Source organism: Dendrobates tinctorius, unplaced genomic scaffold (assembly GCF_039654945.1).
Source record: "Dendrobates tinctorius isolate UK_male_01 unplaced genomic scaffold, ASM3965494v1 ptg000197l, whole genome shotgun sequence".
Classification (NCBI taxonomy): domain Eukaryota; kingdom Metazoa; phylum Chordata; class Amphibia; order Anura; family Dendrobatidae; genus Dendrobates; species Dendrobates tinctorius.
Genome location: NW_027361864.1, coordinates 980,867 through 994,123, shown reverse-complemented (window position 1 = coordinate 994,123; position 13,257 = coordinate 980,867).

Genomic DNA, 13,257 nt, shown 5'->3' with positions numbered 1-13,257 from the left:
TGGTATTTTTTTTTTCTCTCTTGTCTTCTATATAGAGCCTAAAAATGACGCAGCGTCACCTCTGCACCAAAAATGCATCAAATAAGGGAAAAGGCAAAAAAAAGTGCTGCAAAACAAGAGAAGACTGTTATTGAGTTCTTTGATGCGGACAAATGCAGAAAATGTGCACAGAAAAAGAGAAAAACACATTATTTTACACAACATTTAGCAAGGCCTTCCAGACACAAAAAAAGACAGACCTCATATAGTGAAGCATGCGAGGCACATGCTACTATTCAGACAAGCCTAAGGTGGGTGCCTCTTAATGAATCCGATGCCTCTGACTCCAGTACGCCCGTTCATCAAGATTGGCATGAACATCGCCGGTCATGGTGAATGGAGGCCAATGTGTGTACTGTATAACATTTCACAATTCCTTATTGGTTGCAAGCTAATATCTAGGCAAAACGGGACTCATTTATCGAAATTGTTGAAAATTGGTTACCTATAGCAACCAATCAGAGCTCAGCTTTTATTTTTTAAACAGCTCTGGTAAAATTAAAGCTGCGTTGTGATTGGTTGCTATGGACAACAAACATAGCTTTTTTATTAAACAGAATTAATAAATTTGCCCCAGTGTTTTTCTGGCACTAAGTAAAGTGTCAACCAATGCCAGAAATAAAAAGTGGTTTGCGCAGAGTCCGCCTCAAAAGAAAAACTGTCTTTGTCACGCACAAACTATAGCAACCAATCAGAGACGAAGTTTCATTTTATCAGAGCAGTTGGAGAAATGAAAACTGCTCTGTGATTGGTTGTTATTAGTGTTGAGCTTTCCGATACCGCAAGTGTCAGGTATCGGCCGATATTAGCTGTATCGGAATTCCGATACTGACTTCCGATACTTTTTTCATATCGGATACCGGAATTGGAAGTTTCCATAATGTTATCAGTCTGCTCGCTTTGATTCAGCCAATGGGAATCCTCAGAAGTGTGGGCACATCCTGTTAGGCATGTAGGCATGTTAACTATTGGCATGGCTGTGATTGGCTGCTAAAATTATGTCATGATGCACTATAAAAGCCACCGCCGCCGCCATTTCGGGTTCACTCTGCTGTGAATTCAGTTAGGGACAGGCTGCTGTTGAAGACAGTGAGGGACAGTTAGAAATAGCAATTCTCAAAACAATATTGTGCTTTACCCAGGCTACATAAACCACCACTGTAGCTTGCTTTTGCCTAGCAGCAGTGTTCACAGCTGTCTGCAAGGGCTGTGTGAGTGCAGCTCATGCTGTGGAGTGGGTCCTGCAGCCACGTCTGGTTGTAGGCCGCCCAGCGTGCCTCACTGCTGCCTCATACATATTTTTCTTTTTGAGCTGCTTATTTTTCAAAAATTATATCTAGTGTGCTTCCATCCGTATCCATATACGTTGGTTGCAAACACTAGTAGTAGACAGCGGAGCCTTTCTGCAGCCTTTCAGTTCTAGTGCCCACTTAGCTGCACTGTTCACGGCTGTCTGAGAGGTCTCTGACTGTGTGAGTGCAGCTCACGCTGAGTAGTGTGTCCTGCAGCTACGTCTGGTTGTAGGCCGCTCAGCGTGTCACTGCCTCACACATTTTTCTTTTATTGCAGCTCATTTTTCTTCTCCTATTAGTGTGCATCCATCCCTATCCATCTACATTGGTTGGTTGCAAACACTATATAGGAGTAGATAGAGGAGCCTTTTTTCTGGCTTGTGCCCTTCAGCTGCAGCCAGATTAGTATTACCCAATTTTTGTGGAGCCTCATCTTTTGCATTGTAGGTTACCTGCCTGCATTGTAATAGCTCCAGAAAGTTGGTGATACTCTGACTTTCAAATCTTTGGTCACATCCTTTTAGTTTTTTTTCCCCCCCAAAAAACAACAAAGTTCACCAAACACTACATTTGACAGTTGTGTAGGCCACATTAGCTCTCATTAAAGTGTAGTCGACACAAACACTTCATAAAATTAGTGTTTCTTTTACCTGTAACCAGCTGTTCAGGAATTAGCACACTAAGGCCCCCCCTTTGTACTTTTCTGCCTATCTTTCTCAGTCTAGCAAGATGAAGAAGGCAGGGAGTAAGGCACGTGGCCATGGCTGTGGAGTTTCAGCAGGGAGAGGACGTGGGGATTCTGCAGGGAGAGGACGTGGGGATTCTGCAGGGAGAGGACGTGGGGATTCTGTGCCTGCTGTTGGCACCAGTGAGTCAGCATCCCCCAGTTTTAGCAGGCAACAGTCCTTTATGCGCAGCTTTGTAGGACCTCACCGTACCCCACTGCTGCGGGAGGAACAAGTTAAAGCTGTTGTCGGATGGATGGCAGCTAACGCATCGACTTCAATTACTTCCACATCCTCTCAGGGCCAGAGCACCGAAGAGCAACCATCTGTCTCTTCACCACCTGCCAAAGTGCCCAGGCAGTCAGGGAGCCCTGGACAGGAGCCATCACAGTCTCTACTTCTGTTCTCGGAATCTGTTGGTTTGGAAAGAGTGGGCCAGCCAAGCAGCATTCCAGAATGTGAAGAAGAGGGAGTATGCAGTGATGCGCAACTTCTTTGTCCCTCTGAATCTGAAGAGGCGGGTGGGCCAATGCCTATGGTCAGCACACCTCAGTACGCATCAGATGATGACGAGACTCAGTTACCACTTTCTGGTGCGTATGGTGCTGGCGAGACAACCCAGGAGAAGCAGGTGTTTGAAGAGGGGAGTGTAGATGATGAGGTCCTTGACCCATCATGGCATGAGGAACAGGAAGGTGGTGGGAGCAGCTCTGAGGAAGAGCTTCCCCGAACAGCCAAAACTGGAGGGAGAGGGAGGGGGCAGACTTGGTTGCCTGTAGCCTCCACTTCGGCACCCGTTAGGAGCATTCCACTTTCAAAAGGCAAAACGGGCGCTCCCAAGACTTGCAGTGCGTGGTCCTTTTTTGACACAGTTGCAGATGACATTTGCTTTGTCAAATGCAAGCTGTGTCATCAGAGAGTCAAAAGAGGGAAAAATGTCAGTAACCTCAATACCACTAATATGTGGAAACATGTGCGGACCAAGCACGAGCTGGAGTTACACAGACACACTGAAGACGTAGGCCAACGTACAGCACCACCTACCACCTCTTCAGCTCGTGTTGGGGCCTCTTCCTCCAGCTCACACACAGCTGGTTCGGCTTCCTCACAGGATCGCCAAGGAAGAACCTCTGGCACTGTTGTCTGGAGACCCTGTGACATTCCACCCACAGCACCACGTTCCCAGTCATCCTCACACTCCCAGGCCACTCGACAGCCATCGGCAGCACAGGCATGGGAGAAAAGGCGGCCATACTCGGCAAACCATCCCCGAGCACAGGCTCTGAATGCTGGCATTGCCAAACTACTGGCCCTTGAAATGCTGTCATTCAGGCTGGTGGAGACTGACACCTTCCGGGACTTCATGGCATTGGCAGTCCCACAATACCCCGTGCCGTGCCCAGCCGCTTTTATTTCAGCAGGCGAGCCGTCCCTGCCCTGAAGAAACATGTGGAGGCAAACATAAAACGCGCTACTAAACGCCGTCAGTAGCAAGGTCCACCTGACCACTGATGCGTGGACCAGTAACCATGGACAGGGACGATACCTTTCCCTCACTGCCCATTGGGTCAATGTTGTGGAGCCGGGTACAGATCTGGAGAGTGGCGCTCTACGTGTTCTGCCAACTCCACGGATTGCAGGAATCCAGTCTGTACATATTGACTCCTCCTCCTACTCAAGTTCCTCTGAAACAGCGCAGCAGGAGCCTGTTACGACCGATATGAGCACAGCCGTGGCCAAATATCAACAGGCCGTACTGAAATTAATTTCATTGGGGAATCGAAGCCACACAGTGCAGGAGCTCTGGAATGCCATCAAGCAGGAGAGTGACGTGTGGTTTGTGCCAACGAATCTCCAGCCGGGCTTGGTAGTGTGTGACAATGGCCGAAATCTGGTGGCAGCTCTTGGCCTAGGCAACCTCACTCACATCCCATGTCTGGCACATGTGCTCACCTTGGTCGTGCAGAGCTTTCTGAGGGACTATCCGGATCTTGATGCACTGCTGCACAAGGTCCGCATAGAGTGCGCTCACTTGCGTCATTCCAGCACGGCAAGATCGCGCCTTGCTGCTCTGCAGCGCCGATTACGCCTTCTGGAACATCGCATCATATGTGACCTACCCACCAGGTGGAATTCAACGTTACATATGTTGGAGCGGTTGTGTGAGCAGCAGGCAGCAGTCATGGAGTACCAGCTGCATCAGGCGCAAACAAGTCACAATGTGCGCCGGTCACACTTCAGCACCACTGAGTGGGCCTCTATGAAGGACATCTGCTTCGTTTTGCGTGCCTTCGATGATTCCACGCGGATGGTGAGTGCGGATGATGCACTAGTCAGCATGACTGTCCCCCTTATCTGCATGCTTCAAAAAGCACTGCAAGCACTAAGGGAGGAGGTTTTGGAAGAGGTGGAGGATGAGGAGTCCCAAATGCCATCTGCTTCTGGACAGTCTGCGCTACGTGGTTCCTCACAAAGGCCTAGGCAGGGGACACTTTGTGAGGAGGATGAGGAGGAGTCGATGGAGGAGGAAGACATCTCTCCACAGGAGGGAGGTACACAAAGCTCTAGTCAGTATGTACAGCGAGGGTGGGGTGATGCAGAGCAGGCAGAGATCACGCCTCAAGCAGGGGACAGCGGTTCTTTGGCAGTTGGGAGTCTGCAGCACATGGTTGACTTCATGCTGCAGTGCCTGAGAAACGACCACCGCATTGCCCACATTCTCTACACGGCTGATTATTGGGTGTACACCCTCCTAGATCCTCGCTACCGGGACAACTTGCAAACCGTCAGACCAACGTTGAACCTGGAGCGTAAACTGCGGGAGTACCAAGACACACTGGTGCAGTCCATCATGTTTTCCATTCCACCCGACAGCAGTGGTGCTAGTGCTTTACAAAGCACCTCTGTGCGTCGAGCCAGTGGAGGAAACTCGGCACAAAGAGGGAGCAGAGGCAGCGCCTCAGCACAAGGCAAGACCACTATGGCCCAAATGTGGCAAAGTTTTGTGTGTCTGCCACAATTGTCTACACCATCACTGACGGCTCCAGTCAGCAGGAGGCAACGTTTCCGTCAGATGGTGACAGACTACATGTCTTGCCCTGTGAGTGTACTCCTAGATGGCTCTTCCCCCTTCAAGTTTTGGGTCTCTAAGCTGGATACTTGGCCAGAGCTTAGCCAGTATGCATTGGAGGTGCTGGCTTGCCCTGCTGCCAGTGTATTATCGGAACGCGTCTTTAGTGCCGCAGGTGGTGTACTAACAGACCGTCGCACGCGACTTTCTTCCGATAATGTCGACCGGCTTACTTTTCTGAAAATGAACAAGGCCTGGATCTCCCCAGAATTTGCCAGTCCTCTTCCCAACTAAATAATTGGTTGGCAACTGTATCCAGGTCTCCTGTTGTGTTCATGTTTCTACCACCTGAACTATAATTCCTGGGCTTCAACACAGCCAGTTGTCGCTCAGATGTGTCGTCTGTACACAGAAAAACACACTAGCTCCTGTGTTAGTGGGGTTCAGTAATGCCAGCTGCTCCCCTACTGTGTGGACGGCAAAGTCTCCTGCTCCATCCACATTCAAACTACTACTGATTTTTAACCCTGCTCCACTTAAGCCTCTGGCTCCACTGTCTCTAGTATTTCCCCTGGCCTCCAATCCCGCCAGTGACAGCTCTTAAGTGGCATTTGCATAATCCACACTTGTTCCAGTGTTACTTGGCCTCAGTCACGTCAGTTGATCCCCTGATGTGTGTCAGGCAAAGTCTCCTGCTCTGTCCACATTCCCATTACTAATAATGTGAATGAGGACAGAGCAGGAAACCTTGCCGGACACACATCAGGGGATCAACTGACGGGACTGAGCCCAAGTAACACAGGAACAAGTGTGGATTGTGCTGACGCCACTTCAGAGCTGTCACTGGCGGGGTTGGAGGCCAGGGGAAATACTTGAGACAGTGGAGCCGGAGGCCATAGTGGCCACGGTTACAATCAGTTGTAGTCTACTACCTCTATAAAACGTGCTGCAAGTTGGCCTCAGCCAGCTCCATGCCTCATCCTGGGCTTCAACAATGTCAGTTGGTGTTCAGAAGTGCCGTCTTCGCAGAGAAACACACACTAGCTACTGTGTCTGTGGGGTTCAGTAATGCCAGCTGTTCCCCTGCTGTGTAGATGGCAAAGTCTCCTGCTGCCTCCACATGCCAACACCATCAGGCCTCAGCCTGCTCCATGCCTCATTCTGGGCTCCAACAACGCCAGTTGGTGTTCAGAAGTGCCGTCTTCACAGAGAAAAACACACTCGCTACTGTGTCTGTGGGGTTCAGTAATGCCAGCTGTTCCCTGTTGTGAGTTCATTTTCCCCTTCACTACTGAGGCCCGAGGAACTCCCTCTTCTGGTAAAGAAAGGTAGTGAGCCTGATTATCAAACACCTGAGTCTGATGATGATGACTGGCTGAGTGGAGTTACTGACTGGATATAAGGCGGCCGACGCCCTTCTGCCCTGCGGGTGATTTCTCTGTGGGATCCTTGGAGACCAGTCTGAATTCCTGCTCTTCTAAAGCTAAGTTTTCTGCATTCTTGCTTTGACTTTGTTTTGCTTTGTTTTTCTGGATTTCTGCCATTCCCTGCTGGGGTGTGCTGAATTCCTTTAGCTCTGTCTTCTGAAAATACCTGAGTGCTGATTTAGTTTTTGAAGCCTAGCTGCTTCAGGGTCTTTTTCATATCAGCTTGTTGGCTTATGTCTTTGATAGGGTTTTGGCAGATTGCAGACAGCAACCTTCCTTTCCTGTTCTGTTTAGTTAGCTTGGGCCCCGTCTTTGCTCAGTCTATCTTTCTATCTGTGTGAGTGTTTTTTCATCTTGCTTCACCGTCATTATATGTTGGGGGCTGCCTTTTACTTTGGGGTCTGCTCTGGGGCAGTTTAGATTTCCTTTTCTGTCTTTAGGCTATTTATCGCTCCGGCTGTGATCGAGGGGTCTAGGGCATCGTAGGAACCCCCCACGGCTACTGCTAGTTGTGTTGATAGGTTCAGGGGTCTGAAATCTGATAGTTGCCAACTTCTCTGGTTTTCTGGACGTAGCTTCTATTTTTGTGTCTGCCTCCTACGGTGACTCAATCATAACAGAATCACCCGCCATACCGCAGGTCCTAGGGTACTCTATAGCAGGAAAGAATTGTAAAAAAAAAAAAAAAAAAAAAAAGTGTGTATATTTTTTCCTCTGTATCTCTGAGGCCGTAGGAAGATTGAATTTTTTTTTTTCTCTCAATAGAGATAAAGCAATTGTCTGATCGTGTGGAGCAGCTCGCTGCGGAAGTGCGGGGAATTTCCGCCTACCTTGCTCATTCACATGCTGCTGAACCAAAGATTCCTACACCTGATGTATTTTTTGGGGATCGGTCTAAATTTTTGAATTTCAAAAATAATTGTAAATTATTTTTTGCCTTGAAGCCTAACTCGTCAGGGAGCTCCGCGCAGCAGGTTAAAATTGTCATCTCTTTGCTGCGTGGCGATCGACAGGATTGGGCGTTTTCTTTGAAACCAGATGATCCTATTCTGACTAATGTGAACGCATTTTTTCAGGCCTTGGGGTTGTTTTATGACGAACCTAATGCCATTGATCAGGCTGAAAAGACCCTGCTGGCATTGAACCAGGGTCGTGATTCTGCAGAATTGTACTGTCAAAAACTCCGAAAGTGGGCAGTACTTACTACCTGGAATGATAATGCCTTGGCTGCTCTCTTTCGGAAGGGGTTGTCAGAAGCCGTAAAAGATACTATGGTGGGATTTCCTGTTCCCTCTGGTCTTGACGATTCTATGTCATTAGCCATTCAGGTTGATCGGCGTTTGCGCGAACGCAAAGCTGCACGAGAGGTGTTGCCACCTGTTGAACAAATGTCTGAACCTATGCAATGTGATAGAGTTTTTTTCCAGAGAGCAGCGTCAGGAGTTCAGAAGGCGTAATAAGTTGTGTTTTTTCTGTGGAGATGCCTCGCATATTATTTCTGTTTGTCCTAAACGAGAGAAACGCTTTGCACACACGTTTTCTGTTGGTGGTGTTCAACCTAAGTTTCTTCTGGCTATTACTCTGATCTGCTCCATGTCCACATTTTCCACCAAGACTTTTGTGGATTCGGGAGCAGCCCTAAACCTAATGGACTTGGATTTTGCTAAACGTTGTGGAATTCCGATGACACCTCTGCAGACGCCTATCCCTTTGAGGGGGATTGATGCTACTCCTTTGGCTAAAAATAAACCTCAGTTTTGGACCCAGGTGGTAATGCGGGTCGCCCCAGACCATCAAGAAAATTGCAGATTTTTGGTGTTGCATAATCTGCATGATACTATTGTTCTGGGGTTTCCCTGGTTGCAAATTCATAATCCAGTTTTGGATTGGAAATCTGTGTCTGTGGTGAGTTGGGGTTGTCGGTGTGCCTTTAGTGAGGCTCCGGTGTTTTCCACCTCTCCTCAGTCGCATGATGTTCCTGATTATTTGGCGGACTTTTATGATGTTTTTAGTGAGAATGAGTCTGCGTCTCTGCCTCCTCATAGGAGTTATGACTGTGCAATTGAACTGAGCCCGGGGTGTAAATTTCCCAAGGGTCGGCTCTTCAATTTATCTGTACCCGAGCACGAGGCTATGCGATCCTATATTAAGGAGGCGTTGGAGAAGGGTCATATCAGACCATCCTCGTCACCCTTAGGTGCCGGGGTTTTTTTTGTAGCCAAAAAGGATGGATCATTAAGACCTTGTATTGATTATCGTGCCCTCAACAAAATTATTGTTAAATATCAGTATACGTTACCCCTGATTTCTGATCTATTCTCCAGAGTTAAAGGTGCTTGCTGGTTTACCAAGCTTGACCTCAGGGGGCGTATAATCTTATTCGCATTAAGCATGGGGATGAATGGAAGATGGCGTTTAATACTCCGGAGGGACATTTTGAGTACCTGGTGATGCCTTTTGGGCTCACTAATGCCCCTTCTGTCTTCCAGTGCTTCATGAACGATATTTTCCGAGATTTTGTCGATAAATTTTTGATTATCTATCTGGATGATATTTTGATCTTCTCCAAGGATTGGGATTCTCATGTGGAACATATTTGGACTGTGTTCCGGATCTTGAGGGAGAATTCGCTGTATGTCAAAGGATCTAAATGCCTTTTTGGAGTACAGAGGATTTCTTTTTTGGGATTTATTTTGTCCCCGTCAACTATTGAAATGGACCCGGCCAAGGTACAGGCCATTTACGATTGGGTTCAGCCCACTTCTTTGAAGGCCCTCCAGAAGTTTTTGGGTTTTGCTAATTTTTATCGTAAATTTATAGCAAAATTTTCTAGTTTTGCCAAGCCATTGACTGATTTGACTAAGAAGGGTGCTGATGTGTTAAATTGGTCTCCGGAGGCTGTTTCTTCCTTTCAGGAGCTGAAGCAAAGATTCACCTCCGCCCCGGTTTTGCGGCAACCTGATGTCTCACTTCCGTTCCAGGTAGAGGTGGATGCTTCTGAGATTGGTGCAGGAGCTGTTTTGTCCCAGAAGGATCCTGTAACATCTAAAATGAATCCCTGTGCTTTCTTTGCCCGAAAGTTCTCTCCATCTGAACGTAACTATGATGTGGGGAATCGGGAACTGTTGGCCATGAAATGGGCATTTGAGGAGTGGAGACATTGGTTGGAGGGAGCTAAGCACCAAGTCGTGGTCCTCACTGACCACAAGAATTTGATTTACCTAGAGTCGGCTAAGCGCTTGAAACCTAGACAGGCTAGGTGGGCCTTATTTTTTACACGTTTTGATTTTGTGGTTTCTTTTCTTCCTGGAACTAAGAATGTCAAGGCAGAAGCCCTCTCTAGGAGCTTCTTTGCTGATTCTCCTGTGGTGACCAAGCCTGCTACCATCTTAGGCGAAGGGGTAGTTCTTTCTGCCATCTCGCCCGATTTGAGACGTGCTCTGGAAGAGTTCCAGGAGGACAAACCTGAGCGTTGTCCCAGTGGAAATTTGTATGTTCCTGACCAGTGGAAGAAGAGAGTGATGTCTGAAGTTCATTGCTCTGCTTTGGCTGGTCATCCAGGTATTTTTGGTACTAGAGATCTGGTGAGTGGGTCTTTTTGGTGGCCCTCCTTGTCTCGTGATGTCAGGAATTTTGTGCAGTCCTGTGGGACATGCTCCCGGTCTAAATCGTGTTCTCGCTCTAGTTGGTTGTTGATGCCTTTGCCTGTCACCAGGAGGCCATGGACCCATATTTCAATGGATTTCATCTCTGATATGCCTGTCTCTCAAAGGATGACTGTTATTTGGGTGATTTGTGATAGGTTCTCTAAGATGGTTCATCTTGTACCACTCCCTAAGTTGCCGTCTTCCTCTGAGTTGGTGCCCCTGTTTTTACAACAGGTGGTTCGCTTGCACGGGATTCCTGAGAACATTGTATCTGACAGAGGAGTCCAGTTTGTGTCTAGATTTTGGAGAACTTTCTGTTCCAAGCTGGGAATTCAGTTGTCCTTCTCCTCTGCTTTTCACTCTCAGACCAATGGGCAGACAGAGAGAACAAACTAGACCTTGGAGTCATATTTGAGATGTTTTATTTCTGCTGATCAGGATGATTGGGTTTCATTTTTGCCCTTGGCTGAATTTGCTTTAAATAATAGAGCTAGTTCTGCCACTTTGATGTCACCTTTTTTTTTTGTAACTTTGGGTTTCATCCTCGATTTTCTTCAGGGCAGGTGGAGCCCTCTGCCTGCCCAGGTGTTGACACTGTGGTGGAGAGAATGCACCAGATCTGGGACCAAGTGGTGGATAAGTTATCTCTCTCCCAGGAAAAGGCCAGCGGTTTTCCAACCGACATAGGACCATTGGTCCCCAGTTTAAGGTTGGTGATATGGTGTGGTTATCATCAAAAAATATTGCTATGAAGGTGGCTTCTCCTAAGTTTAAGCCTAGATTTATTGGACCTTGCAAGATTTTGGAGATTATTAATCCGGTCTCTTTTCGTTTGGCTCTTCCTGTCACATTTAAAATCCATAATGTGTTCCATAAATCTTTGTTGAAGAGGTTTGTTGAACCTGTTGTTCCGGGGGTGGCACCTCCAGACCCTGTATTGGTTGAAGGTAACATGGAATATGAGGTAGAGAAAGTACTGGATTCCCGTCTGGCTAGACGGAGACTCCAGTATTTGGTTAAGTGGAAGGGTTATGGTCAGGAGGATAATTTCTGGGTCTCTGCCTCTGATATTCATGCCAAAAGATTGGTGCGTGCCTTTCATCGGGCTCACCCTGATCGCCCTGGTGGCGTGGTTGAGGGTTCGGTGACCCCTCCTCAAGGGGGAGGTACTGTTGTGAGTTCATTTTCCCCTTCACTACTGAGGCCCGAGGAACTCCCTCTTCTGGTAAAGAAAGGTAGTGAGCCTGATTATCAAACACCTGAGTCTGATGTTGATGACTGGCTGAGTGGAGTTACTGACTGGATATATGGCTGCCGACGCCCTTCTGCCCTGCGGGTGATTTCTCTGTGGGATCCTTGGAGACCAGTCTGAATTCCTGCTCTTCTAAAGCTAAGTTTTCTGCTCGGCTTTTTGCATTCTTGCTTTGACTTTGTTTTGCTTTGTTTTTCTGGATTTCTGCCATTCCCTGCTGGGGTGTGCTGAATTCCTTTAGCTCTGTCTTCTGAAAATACCTGAGTGCTGATTTAGTTTTTGAAGCCTAGCTGCTTCAGGGTCTTTTTCATATCAGCTTGTTGGCTTATGTCTTTGATAGGGTTTTGGCAGATTGCAGACAGCAACCTTCCTTTCCTGTTCTGTTTAGTTAGCTTGGGCCCCGTCTTTGCTCAGTCTATCTTTCTATCTGTGTGAGTGTTTTTTCATCTTGCTTCACCGTCATTATATGTTGGGGGCTGCCTTTTACTTTGGGGTCTGCTCTGGGGCAGTTTAGATTTGACAAAGTCTCTCATACAATCCTTATTGAAAAAATGACTAAGTATGGAATGGACAAGGCAACTGTTAGGTGGATTCATAACTGGCTTAGTGATCGGACCCAAAGAGTGGTCGTAAATGGCTGCACATCCAGTTGGAAGAATGTCTCAAGTGGGGTACCACAGGGCTCTGTCCTGGGCCCTGTATTGTTCAACATCTTTATCAACGATTTAGATGAAGGAATTGAGGGTAAACTGATTAAATTTGCTGATGACACAAAGCTAGGAGGGATAGCTAATACTAGAGAAGAGAGAGAGAGGATTCAAAAAGATTTAAATAAACTGGAGAAGTGGGCAGCAACTAACAGAATGGTTTTTAACAGGGAGAAATGCAAAGTACTACATCTGGGCAATAAAAATGAAAAAAGCATATATAGAATGGGAGGAATAGGGCTAAGTGACAGCACATGTGAAAAAGACTTGGGTATACTAATAGATCACAGACTGAATATGAGTCAACAGTGTGATGCAGCAGCAAAAAAGGCAAATGCAATTCTAGGATGTATTAACAGAAGCATACAGTCTAGATCACGTGAAGCAATTATTTCCCTCTACTCCTCTTTGGTCAGACCTCATCTGGAATATTGTGTCCAATTTTGGGCACCACATTTTAAAAAAGACATCAACAAACTGGAGCAAGTTCAGAAAAGAGCGACCAGAATGGTGACCGGTCTGCAAACCCTGTCTTATGAGGAAAGGTTGCAGGATTTGGGAATGTTTAGTTTGCAAAAGAGAAGACTGAGAGGAGACTTAATAGCTGTCTACAAATATCTAAAGGGCTGTCACATTGTAGAAGGATCAACTTTATTCTCATTTGCACAAGGAAAGACTAGAAGCAATGGGATGAAGCTGAATGGGAGGAGACACAGATTAGATATTAGAAAAAACTTTTTGACAGTTAGAGTGATCAATGAGTGGAACAGGCTGCCACGAGAAGTGGTGAGTTCTCCTTCAATGGAAGTCTTCAAACAGAGGCTGGACAGACATCTAACTGGGATGATTTAGCGAATCCTGCTTTGAGCAGGGGGTTGGACCAGATGGCCCAGGAGGTCCCTTCCAACTCTACGTTTCTATGATTCTATGATTCTATGATTCTATGATTCCTCTTCTGTCTTTAGGCTATTTAGCGCTCCGGCTGTGATCAAGGGGTCTAGGGCATCGTAGGAACCCCCCATGGCTACTGCTAGTTGTGTTGATAGGTTCAGGGGTCTGCAATCTGATAGTTGCCAACTTCTCTGGTTTTCTGGACGT